Source organism: Panthera leo, chromosome B1, assembly GCF_018350215.1.
Source record: "Panthera leo isolate Ple1 chromosome B1, P.leo_Ple1_pat1.1, whole genome shotgun sequence".
Taxonomy (NCBI): domain Eukaryota; kingdom Metazoa; phylum Chordata; class Mammalia; order Carnivora; family Felidae; genus Panthera; species Panthera leo.
The window spans coordinates 33,824,082-33,836,041 of record NC_056682.1 but is presented as its reverse complement, the minus strand read 5'-3'; positions in this window follow the sequence as shown (position 1 = coordinate 33,836,041).

Below are 11,960 nucleotides of genomic sequence, written 5' to 3'. Positions count from 1 at the left end.
GACATTAGCCCATACTTAGACCTTAGCAATCCTTTAAAACTTTAATTGATTTCCTCTTATTCACTTGTGTGGTGGCCACCTCGTTCTCCCGTGCCGTTAGAGGTGATACAGCTTGTGTCTTGTCTCTCCATGAGCAGGCTTCCTTTTGAAACAGAAGTTACTTCGTTGCTCTGAGACCTCAGCTCACTGATGGGCTCAAGAAAATGGTAGCATTTGGCTTTTTTCATCGTTAGGTTGGGAGCGACAATTTTTGCAGCTTTTTGCATCCTAAGTGAAAGTGGCAGGCATAAAGTCTTGATTTCCACTCACCTGCCTGCCTCCCAACCTGCTTCTCCCCCGACCTTCCCCATTTTGGTCAGTTTTCAATCCTTTTTGAAAAGTTAAGAATACCTAGGAGCAGTGTCTGGTTTTGTACTCCTTGTCTTCCCTATCCTATTAAATCAATCAACATGCTTCCTCTTTTTTACCTTCATAGAACAGAATATTAAAGATAAAAGGTACGCTAAGACCTTAAAGTGATAGAGATCACCAAAGTGAATCCTGAGCCAGAGGGTAGGAATGTCATGTGGATGTCCAAGTTTTCATCCATTTTAAAAAAAAATTTTTTTAACGTTTTTATTTATTTTTGAGACAGAGAGAGACACAGCATGAACAGGGGAGGGTCAGAGAGAGGGAGACACAGAATCTGAAACAGGCTCCAGGCTCTGAGCTGTCAGCACAGAGCCCGACACGGGGCTCGAACTCACAGACCGTGAGATCATGACCTGAGCCGAAGTTGGACGCTCAACCGACTGAGCCACCCAGGCGCCCCGTTTTCATCCATTTTAAATAGATGGTGGGAGACAAAATGAAGTTGCTGTTTGTTACACACCATGACTCATGCTTTTTAAGTTCAATGTCTTTGTTATGTTCAAAATATATTCTGCTTCTGATCGCTTCTCAACACTCGTGCTGCTGCCTCTCCGGACTAGCCATCACAATCTTTTTTTTGCTGGACAACTGCTGTAGTCTTAATGCTCTCCTTGAACCTCCAATATCCCCCTCCCAGAATGTCTATGTTCCACATGACAATATGTCAAACAGTTTCACCTTCCTGCTCAGTCCCTCCAAAGGTTTCTCGTGACCCTTGGTAAAAGTTTCAGAGTCCGTACATTTTTTTCCTGTCTCTTACCATTAGTTCTTTGTTCTCTCTTTTGGTATTATACTCCTCTTTGCTTTCTAAAAACATTACTCAGGCTCTTGCCTTAAGGTCTTTGCATTGGCTGTACCTTCTGCTAGGAATACTCTTTTCCTAATTGTTCATGTAGCTTCCTCTACGCACCCTCTCTAAAATACCTTTCTTCCTGCCCACTCCTTACCTTGCTTTATTTTTGTTATACCACTTTAGACATAGAGCACACCTTTGCTTCTTTGCCAGCTCTCACTGAAATGTAAGCATTGTAAAGATAGGGACACGGTCTCAGCTTGATCCATTGTTTCTAGAAAGCCTGATATATGACAAGAGCTCTGAACATATCTTTTGGAGCTGTATACACCAGCCCCAAAGATCAATATTCAACCAAAGGCAAATATTACTCTCATAGAAGGAAAGTCACGATAAAAAATGTAGCATTTTACCAACAAAGTCATGATTATTATTACAACTTTGCTATGAACGTGTAATAGTCAAATTGTGTAAGTTTCACATTGGTGTGAGAGACCAATTATTTCCCAGTAGCTTAATCCTCAAGATTGTTTCTTTCGCTCTACTGTACAATTGCCATACACGAGAGGTGCTTATTTTCAATGGAAATTCGTGGATGAGCAAGACTGTTTTTAACTCTTTCTGTTGAAAGAGTGTCCGACTCCTGGCAATTCCGTCACCCAATTATTAAGGCTTTCATCCTCTAGTTTCCGAACTTAAGTTGTAATATGTGATGTAATTTCTTTGAAGCAATCTCATAAACTCAAGCCTTAACCAATACTTGAAAATGTGTTCTGGGGGCGCCTGGGTGGCTCAGTCGGTTGAGCGTCGGACTTCAGCTCAGGTCATGATCTCACGGTCCGTGAGTTCGAGCCCTGCGTCGGGCTCTGTGCTGACGGCTCGGAGCCTGGAGCCTGCTTCGGATTCTGTGTCTCCCTCCCTCTCTGCCCCTCCCCTGCTCGTGCTTTGTCTCTCCCTGTCTCAAAAATAAATAAAAACATTAAAAAAAATTAAAAAAAAAAAGAAAAAGTGTTCTCAATGTTTTCAGAGGCAGGCTTAAAATTGTTACCATCGCTCGTACATTTTATTTCTAATATTTTTGCATCCACTTGCTGTTTTGCACAATCACGGGCAAAAAACCTACCCTTAAACCATATAGTCAGAAAAGCAGAAATAAAGGCAATGTAACTGCTGTTCCAGGCAACAAAATTATCTTTGATTTATTATCTGTGCCCCAGACCTTTATTTAATATTAATTTTAGCATGTTACTTGAGTAGAGTAATAGTCCAATCTTTGCAGGAAATGGAATGTAAGAAATTCATGCACTCTTAAGACACCTCTGTTTGATTAGTTCCTCAGCAGTTTCCATGAAGCTCGCTACATTTTCTGCAAGCAACTATTGATTTAATAGGTCCTGCTCGGTTGTTGTAATTATCTGTGAATAAATTATTAAGCCTTTCTTTTATTCAAGAGGCCTCTCTAACCTATGATAGCCATGATTCATTTTGTTTGATTTTTTTTTTCATGGATACATGGTGAAGCAGGGCCTAAATCTGTTACACATCGTATACTTTGTCTTTGGCTGGGAAAAAGAGATTGTAGATGCCCCCAGTATATTTCTGCTAAAGCCACAGATTTTTTTTTTCTTCGTCCTATGCTGTAATTGCTTTCTGAATACGCAGCTGATGGGTGGTAACAAAGCAATGCACGCTTGTAACTTCTCAGTTTCTTAAAGTCTACACCCCGTTTGCTTCCTTGTACCCAGCAATTGCCTGACATTAGTTTAATGCCTATTTTCTATCTATTCAATGAATATTTCTTCAAGGAAATTCATGCTGTTAACTATGTGGGATCAAAAAATCTCTGAAGCAGAGCAGAGGCCTACTGAAATTCTCTGCTATTACAATGAGTTATCAAATGTTTAATTTGTAGCTATCTCAGTCTTGGTGATTATTTTGTTAGCCTTTCCTTTCTGTAGAATCAGAACCATGATAAAATAGCTTTTGTAATTGATTTTGAAATATTTATTGTTTTAAAATTTGTTTAATGAAAAATAATGGTATTTGAGGTGACTTTATTTCCTTCTAATATTTTCTTCTTATTTTCTTCTAATATTTCTCTGCTTTATGCTCTTTATATTCTTTATTACTTTGGATCAAAGTAGTTTACTATGGGTGTTTTCTATTTGATTCTGAAAATTTCCCTTTTCGTGAAATTTTGGCTTCTGGTCCACCTGCATAGATGTGAAAGTTCATAAATAGGATATTTTTAAATGTTTATTTACTTTTGAAAGAGAGAAAGACAGAGTGTGAGTGTGGGAGGGACATAGAGAGAAGGAGACACAGAATCTGAAGCAGGTTCCAAGCTGTCAGCACAGAGCCTGACATGGGGCTCGAACCCACAAGCTGTGAAATCATGACCCGAGCCAAAGTCAGAAGCTTAACCGACTGAGCCACCCAGGCACCCCAATAAATAGGATGTTTTTAAAATAAGTTTTACAGCCTAAGTGGAATTAAGTAACTAAAAAAGTATTCTTTAGGGTTATTTTGGTTAACATTATTATATTAAATTATTAAATTATTAGAATTATGACAAGAACTTATCTCTATCTTTTTGCCAATTACTATTATTCAGATTTTTCATAAATATTGTTGCTTCACGTAGAAGAACCACGTTTTCTGTAATATTAAGTACTTCTGAATAAGCTATCAAGTGTTCTTAAATTAACTGCAAATATTTTATTCTATTTATTCAACTGCTTGAAAATTTGTAATTGTTTTCATACATAGGTAGCAGTTTTCACAATGATTAATTAAGATATTTTTTCTACAATAATACATATACAAATTTATATTTACACTACCTGATAGAATTTTAGAATATAAGGCATATAAGAAAAGTTTCACTCCAAGTGATATCTAGAGTGTTTACGTAAGTTGACCAGATATATTTGGGTAGTATACTGGAGTTATTACACGGATTAGGGATAACGGTATCAACACATCATGATCATGTACAAATTCAGAAGTACCGGTAATAACTCTGGGGTACACTCTCAGCCTCCCAAAGGGCGTGTCCTAAGCCATACAATGGATTTTGGCAGGATTCCAGTGCTGGAGCTGGACCGCTCCGCACCCCAATTACCAGATGATGCACTGAGAATGAAAGAATAGGCACAATTTTATTTTACCCGGAATTCACCGAAGTAGAAATGTGGTGTGGCGTCATCTCAGTGCACAGACTGGAAGAGACGGTTGGAAAAGCATCCATTCATTCTGGAGGGTTTGCTGAGCATTTTCTCCGTGTCAGACGCATTCTGTTAGGCAGAGAGCATGCAGTCATATAGAAAAGGGACCAAAACCACACACCAGTATAGGAAAGGCAACCCACACAAAAACACAGTGGTTTGTTTCAACAGCGTGATTGGTTACTATGAGCAAATAGTATAATTTAAATAAATAGAAAGTGACTTCAGCCTCCACATGAGATAGTTTGGTCAGGAAAGATCTCTCGGAGGGTCTGCTGACCGTTGATTCAATAATATGAAGACAGAATTTTGTGGATATCTGCAGAAAGAATGTTTTAAGCAGAGAGAACAACATACAAAGAAGCCTGAGGTCTGAACTTGCGTGGCGCATTTGAATAATTCAAAAGGATGACTTTGCATAACTAAAAATGGCTATGGCATTTTATAACTTTCAATGACGAGGGCTTTTGGAGTGTCGCGAGTCCCAGAACTTCAGTTTTAACAATGGCAAGAACAACAACAACAAAAAATGCCCAAGTAACAACTCTACCAAGAGGTGACAATGGATACTTCTCATGGTTTATAGCTACGAAGTAAACTCTGTGAGGATGTCACAGAGGCAAAGCGGTGTATGTGATACCAGAACAACTGTGCTGTTATAAGAGCTGATGAGTTTCACTTTGAAGTGAAGAATGGCGGTGGGGGGACGAAGTTGAGATAATAGCATTAAAAGATTGATTAGAATACGGTCAAACTGTATGTGTTTAAGGGTTATGTTACCCAAATTTACTGTTACTGCTTACCTTGTTGTTCTTATATTTTAATAGAATGACGTGTATTAATTAAGCTAATACATGGCCATGTTTTACATCTTCAGCCATGTATCGCTTGAGCATAACATTTAGGACCTTGTGAGCAGAGTATCTACTATCCACTAGTATCACATGTTCAAATGCAAGATCAAGAAACAAAACTAAAACAAATACAACGAAAGAAAGAAAGAAAGAAAGAAAGAAAGAAAGAGAACTAGGCAAGTCTGTCCATCTAAAGCGGTAATGCCAATATCAAAAACAAAATAAAATTCCTCAAGTATCTGACCCTCAAATGAGCTACTTCTCTCAGTAAAACTATTGCTCTTGCTACTCTGAATCCAGGTTGGGTGTATCAATAGTATAAGATCAATAGTATAAGTATAAAACGTTTGGTCATTTCTGCCCTTATCTAGTTTAGCATGGATATACAAAACTGTTTAAAAGGAAAAAGATGACTTTAGGGACTTACAGTTTCTGGTTTGGCATGTAAAGATCTTAGAACCGACTACTCCATGCTAACAAGTAAAAAGCTAAACCAACTGAAAACTCAGTGACTTTTCTTAGAGCAGTCAGAGAAGTGAAGGAATGGAGAAAACAACTATCAAAAACATTGGAGAGAAAGGCAGGCAGGTATAGAGAATCACAACGTAATACAGCAGAACCTTCTGTGGGAACTAGTACCAGGGTAGGAAAATCTGAACCGTAGTTGACAAATCACTGGAGGCTCAGTGTGGACAACTCTGAGAGATCAAAACTCCAGAGGGACTCAGTCGTCAGAGGTTACCCACCCTGTAGTGAGTTTTACCTCCAGGAACTCTCCCAACTTTCAGAGCAGAAGTTGGGGAAAAAACCCTATCATGCTTCTGGTAAGGGGAGAAGAAAAGGGACCATTTTCAAATATGTGAGGGCATTTTGTTGCCTCGCCCTTAACAAGCCTGCGCTTAAGAGAAGCTATTTGATCAGAACCGAAAGTATTGGGGTTTTATCAGAGCGTAACCAACCTGGGGGAAGAGAAATACTCAACTTCAGCCCACTCTAAACTTCCTGTCCCACCTAATGAAGTAAAAAAAAAAATCAGAAGACCAGGAGGGAGGGGAAGGGGGGAAAAAAAAGTTACAGAGAGGGAAGGAGGCAAACCATAAGAGACTCTTAAATACTGAGAGCAAACCGAGGGTTGATGGGGGATGGAGGAGAGGGGAAAGTGGGTGATAGGCATTGAGGAGGGCACCTGTTGGGATGAGCACTAGGTGTTGTACGGAAACCAATTTGACAATAAATTATATATTTAAAAAAATGAGATGCACTGATAAAGTTTATAGCCCAGTGACCTAGGCCCACTGAAAGACTTGGCCTAATTATAGGATTATAGAACATGTCTTCTCCCCCTACACCTTACCACTGTGTTACTAAAGGCCTGTATACCCCTGACAGTTCCATTTACCCAGTACATCATGTCTTCCTAGCAATAAAAATTATGTCATACTAAAAGGCAAAAACCCAGTCTGACGAGACTGAATAAACATCAGAGCCAGAGAATCAGATACGGCAGAGATGTTGGAATATCATACTGTAAATTTAGAACAACCAATGTCAAGTTGCTAAGTAAGGGCTGCAAGGGAAAAAGTCGACAATATGTAAGAACACATGGGTAATGTAAGCAGTGAGATGGAAATTCTAAGAAAGAATAAAAAAGAAATGCTAGAGACCAGAAATACTGCAATTGAAATGAAGAATTATTTTGATGGATTCACTTATAGACTAGACGTGACTGAGGGAAGTGTTTCTGAGCTTGAGGCTGTATCAATAGAAACCTCTAAAATTAAAAAGCAAAGAGGAAAAAAAGACTGAAAACATGGAACAGGATATCTTAGAACTGTGGGGCAACTACAAAAGAGGCAACATACAATTAATGCCAAAAGGAGAAAAAAAAGAAAGGAACATAAGCAGTATTTGAAGCCATAGTGATTGAAAAATCGGAATTCTCCTCTGAAACCATGAAAGCAGGAAAAGAGCAGAGTGAAATATTTAAAGTGTTGAAGGGGGGGAAAAATCAACTTAGAATTATCTACCTTGTGAATTATCCTTCAAAGTGAAAGTGAAATGAAAACTTTTTCAGAAAACAAAAATTAAGTGAATTTGTTGCCAGAAGACCTACGAAACAAGAAATATTAAAAGCTTTTCAGAGAGAAAGAACATGATAGAGGTCAGAAGCTCAGATCTATATAAAGAAAAGAAGAGCATCAGAGGATTAATAAATAAATGCAAAATAAAAACTTTATTTTTTAACTATGAATTGGTCTAACAAATGACAGTTTATTCAAAATAGTAATAGCAAAAATGTATTATATAATATATATTTATGTATTAATATATATCATATAGTATTAGCTTATATAATATATGTTAGTATATAGTATTAATGTATATAAATCAATATTAGTATGTATTTATTACTACAGTAGACATATGTATATGGTATTACTGTATATGTATTAGCATATATAGTATAGTGTTAGTAAATATGTTAGATATAGTGTTAGTATACACATAAGTGTGTGTGTGTGTGTATATATGTGTAAACTAATGTATATGTGTATAGTAATACTAATGTGTAAGTGAAATAAATAACAACAATGATACAGGATCAAGAGAGAGGAATTAGGAATATTTTGTTATTATAAGTCACTTGCAATACCCTTAAAATAGTACAGTATCATCTGAAAATGGGCTTGAATTAGTTGCAAACTAATTTGCAAACATATTTGCAAACTTTAGGGCAACCATGAAAAAAGTAAACAAACAAAAAAAAAGAAGGATAAATGATATACTAAGAAAGAAGATAAAATGAAGTAATACAAAATGCTCAATTACAACCACAAAAGGAGAAAAAGAGTAGAAGACAAAAAACTAGGAACAAAGAACAGAGGCCACAAATAGAAAACGGTAATAAATATGGCATATATCACTCCAACTATACCAATAATCACTTTGGATGTCAATGATCTAAATATATCAATTAAAAGACAGATATTGCCAGAGTGGGTCAAAAAATAAGGTCCAATTATATGTTTTCTAAAAAAAACACACTTTAAATATAAAGACGCATATAGATTGCAATAAAGGGATGGAGAAAGATATACCATGCTAAGACTAATCAAGAGTAGGCAGAAGTAGTTATAATAATTTCAGAGAGATCTGACATCAGAGCAAGGAAAGTCACCAGGGAAAGAGAGAAGCATTACATAATAATAGGTGGCAAATTCTCCAAGAAGACATAGCAACTCCTAATGTGTTTTTACCCAACATCAGGGCATCAAAAAACTGATAAAACTGCATAGAAAAATAAATGAATCCACTATTATAGTTGGAGACTCCAAAACCTCTATTTCAAATATGGACATATCCATTAGGCAGAAAATCAGTAAGGACATAATTGAACTCAGCAACACCATCAATCAAATGGCTGTAATAGACTTCTATAGATTACTTCAGCTAACAACAGCAGAATAGACATTCTTCTCAAGTCCACATGGAACATCCATCAGGATAGATCACATTCTGGACCATAAGACACACCTTCACAAATTTAAAAGAACAGAAATAGTACAATGTCTGCTCTCAGACTCCAATGGAGTTAAATTAGAAACTAATACCAGAAAGATAGTTAGATAATTCTAAAGTACTTGGAGATTATAAAACGACACACTCCCAAGTAACACAGGGGTTAAAGAAGAAATCGCAAGATAATTTAACTTTAGAAATTAAAAGATATTTTGAACTAAAATAAAATGGAAATACAACTTATTAAAATTTGTGAGACATAGCAAAGCAGTGCTTAGAGGGAAATTCATAGCAATATATATATATATATATATATATATGTAAAGAAGAGATTAAAATCAGTAATTTAAACTTCCATTTTAAGAAATTAGAAAACAAAGAACAAATTAAATCAAAAGTAAACAGGAGAAAAAATATATACTATTAAAGCAGAAATAAATAAAATTAAAAATGGGAAATCAATAGAGAAAATCAATAAAGCCAAAAGCTAATTATTTGAAAAGATGGATAAAATCAATAAAGCCTTTAGCGAGATTTTTAAAAAGGATACAAATTACTAATACCAAAACTGAAAGAAAGTGCGTTACTACAGATCCCACGAACATTAACGAGCTATTAAATAAATATTATAAACAACTCAATACCCAGAAATTTGATAACGTAGATGAAATGCACCAACTTCTTGAAAGACATAATCTGCCAAAACTCACACAAGAAGAAATAGACAATCTGAATAGGCTTATATCTATTAAAGGAATTAAACAAATAACTTTCCAAAATGGAAAGTCCCAGTCCCACATGGGCTCATTGGTGAATTTTACCAAAACTTTAATGAAGACATTATGTCATTTCCCTAGAATGTCTTCTAGAAGATAAAAGCAGAGGGAATTAGTCCTAATCCATTTAATGAGAACAGCATTACCCTGATACCAAACCAAAAAGGACATTACAAACAAACTAGAGACCAATATTTTTTGTATTAAAGAATTTTTTTGTGTGTATTCATTTTTGAGAGAGGGGGGAGGAGCAGAGAGAAAAGGAGACCCAGAATCCAAAGGAGGCTCCAGGCTCTGAACTGTCAGCACAGAGCCTATGGGGGCATGAACTCATGAGCCGCGAGATCATGACTTGAGTTGAAGCCAGACACTCAACCGACTGAGCCACCCAGGCACCCTGTGACTAATATTTTTAATGAGTATAGATGTACAAATCCTCAATAAAATATTAGTAAATTGTATCCAACAATATATATATTAAAGAATTATACACCTCAACCAAGTTGGATTCATCCTATGTATTCAAGGTGGGTTCAACATTCAAATATCAATTAATGCAATCCATCATATCAACAAACTAAAGATGAAAATTTACATGGCCATATCCATAAATGAAGAAAAAGCATTTGACAAAATCCAATACTCATTCATGATGAAAACTTTCAGCAAACTAGAAAAAGAGAGAAACCTCTTCAACTTGTAAACAATATCTCCCCAAAACCTGCAGCTAATTTTGTATTTAATGGTGAGAAACTCAGTTTCCTGCTGAAATTAGGAGAGGGGCAAGGATATCCTCTCTCATCATTCTTTCTCTACATTGTGCTAGAAGTCCTAGCTAATACAGTAAGATAAGAAAAGGAAATAGAGCAGAGGAAGTTTGAGAAGGAAAAAATAAATGGCTTTTGTTTGTTGATTACATGATTGTCTATGTAGAAAATCCAAGACTTGACAAAAACTCCTGGGACTAATAAGCATTTGTAGCAAGGTTGCAGGACACAAGGTTAATACACAAAAGTTGGCCCCTTCCTATATGCCAGTAATGAACAAGTGGATTTTGAAACTGAAAACACATTACCATTTTCTGACCCCACCCCATGAAATACTTAGATACAAATCCAACAAAATATATTCAAGTTATGTATAAGGAAATCTATAATCTCTGATGAAAGAAATCAAAGAAGGACTGAACAAATAAAGAGAGATTCCATATTTATGTATTTGGGAGACTCCATATTGTCAAGATGTCAGTTGGCAAATTGATCTATAGACTCCCTGGAATCCTAGTCAAAATCTGGGCCAATTATTTCTTGGATATCAATAAAATGATTCTAATTTTTATATGTAGAGACAAAAGATTCAGAATAGTCATCTCATTGTTGAAGGAGAACAGAGTTGGAAGACTGACAGTACTTTAAGACTTACTATAAATCTATAGTAATCAAGATACTGTGTTTATTGGAAAAGAATAGACAAATAGATCAGAGAAACAGAACAGGGAGCCCAGAAATATACACCCATAAATATAGTTAATTTTCTGACAAAGGAACAAAGGCAATACAATGGAGCAAACGTACTTTTATCAACACCTGGACCTCCATATGCCAAAACAAACAAACAACAAACAAACAAAAAATGCTTCTAGACACAGACCTTACACCTTTCACAAAAGTTAACTTAAAATGGTTAACGGACCTAAACATAAAATGCAAAAATACAAAAATTCATAGAAAATAACATAGGAGAAAATGTACTTGAGCTTGGTATGGAGATGACTTTTTACATACAACAGCAAAAGCACAATCCATGACAAAAATAATTTATAGGTTGAACTTCATTAAAATTAAAAATTTATGCTCTGTGAAAGACAACATCAAGAGAATAAAAAGACAAGCTTCGCACTGGAAATAAATATTTGTAAAAGGTACATCTGATAAAGGATTATCATCCAAGTATTTAAAAAACCACCAATAACAAAATGAACTACCAATTAAAAAATGGGCAAATGATACCTCATCAAAGAAGATATACAGATGAAAAATAAACATATGATAAGACGTTCAGTGTCCTATGTCCTTAGGGAATTACAATTTAAAACAACAATGAGATACTATTGCGCACCTGTGAGAATGACCAAAATCCAAAACACTGGCAACACCAGATGGTAGTGAGCAACAACTCTTATTCATTGTTGGTGGCAATGCAAAATGGTATAGCCATTCTGGAAAACAATTTGGTAGTTTCTTATAAAATTAAACATGCTCTTCACCATATGATGCAGTGATTGTACTCCTTGGTATTTACCCGAATGATCTGACATCGTGTATCTACACAAAAATGCATGCAGATGTTTACAGAGGATACATTCGTAATTGTCAACACG